This window comes from Morone saxatilis, unplaced genomic scaffold, assembly GCF_004916995.1.
Source record: "Morone saxatilis isolate NCDOM2014 unplaced genomic scaffold, NCSU_SB_2.0 Contig15, whole genome shotgun sequence".
In the NCBI taxonomy this organism is placed as follows: domain Eukaryota; kingdom Metazoa; phylum Chordata; class Actinopteri; family Moronidae; genus Morone; species Morone saxatilis.
The window spans coordinates 1,139,034-1,140,410 of record NW_023339707.1 but is presented as its reverse complement, the minus strand read 5'-3'; positions in this window follow the sequence as shown (position 1 = coordinate 1,140,410).

Genomic DNA, 1,377 nt, shown 5'->3' with positions numbered 1-1,377 from the left:
GAGGCTTATTGACAACCAAACACTGTGAGTGAGAGAGCTGTAAACAATCGTGAAATGTCAATGTCCAATGAGTACATGGCCTCAAACACAGCAAGCAGATATGTTGTATAATGGCATGCGAGGGATCAGTGTTTTCTGCTTACAAAAGAGAGCATTTTGATTTTCATGCCGCCATTGTTCAATTTCTGCTCGGCGCAAACACTCAAGAAAAGTCCTTCTACACTCAGTGATGTCTATTTACATATATACAGATTGCAATTATACTCAGCATTAATCATTAAGGTGCTTTCAGACAGTGAGCAGCAGCCACCATCATGTCCATTGTTTTCAGTGAAAGCCTCTTTAGACTCTGAGCTATAAAGAGCTATAAAGAAAACCCGTAGATCACGAAAAGTCTAACCCAATCCGATATGTCTGTTTTTAACAGCATTTAACACCATTTGCCATGAGCCCTATAAAAAGTTCCTAAAACCATCGGAAACAGGAAATAATCTGCTTGAAATTCATCCAACTGTCTCGTTTTACACAAACCTCCTACAGTTACTGTGTTTACTGTTTGGGTTCATTGTACGTCAGGGGTCATCAGTTTACTCAATGAGAAAAAAGGAGTCCCTTAAGGAAAAAGGTTGGGAACCACTGCCCTAGGAGATACATTCATTCTTTCTTCACACTGGCCATCCTTCCATGACTGTCCACGCCCATTCACGCATGCAGCTCTGTCATATCACTCATGTACAAGTAAGCATGTCGCTGTTTCTATACATTGTTTTAAAATCTACTATAGAAATAATAATTATTATAATATTTAATAATTAAATATAAACATATTTCAGAATAGACTTTTACAATATTGAATATTATCAGTTAATAGATTTTTTTCAAAGTAAGGTATGATTATTATCATGCATCCTTAACTTCCATTTAACAAATATCAATCCACACTGACTCTTGAGGGTTTTTTGGCACGGGAAGGGAAATGGCAACCATTGAAATCACACTGATTGCCTGCTGTTTATATATTGTAAACTTATTAAGTGTATCAATAATGCTTTCGGATCTCACTATAAACAGATTTTTCCCGCTCGTTGTGATGGGTGGGGAATTAAAATCAGTGAATTAGTGCATAAAAGCAATGCTGTGTTCTGTATATTCCTCAGGGAGCCTTGTTTTAGTCCAGTATATTTCTGACATCAGTCACATTCTGCTGCTGACAGGGCGGCAGCTTCTGAGGGAATTGACGGCTGATCAGAGGTCAGAGTCAGCATGGACTGAGCAGACTCTCCGGTAGCTCTTATAGGACGCTGCTTATTTAAATAAAATGTCCTTTTTCACATAAAAAGACATTTGTTTCAGATATTTACTGTTTATTTAATAAAT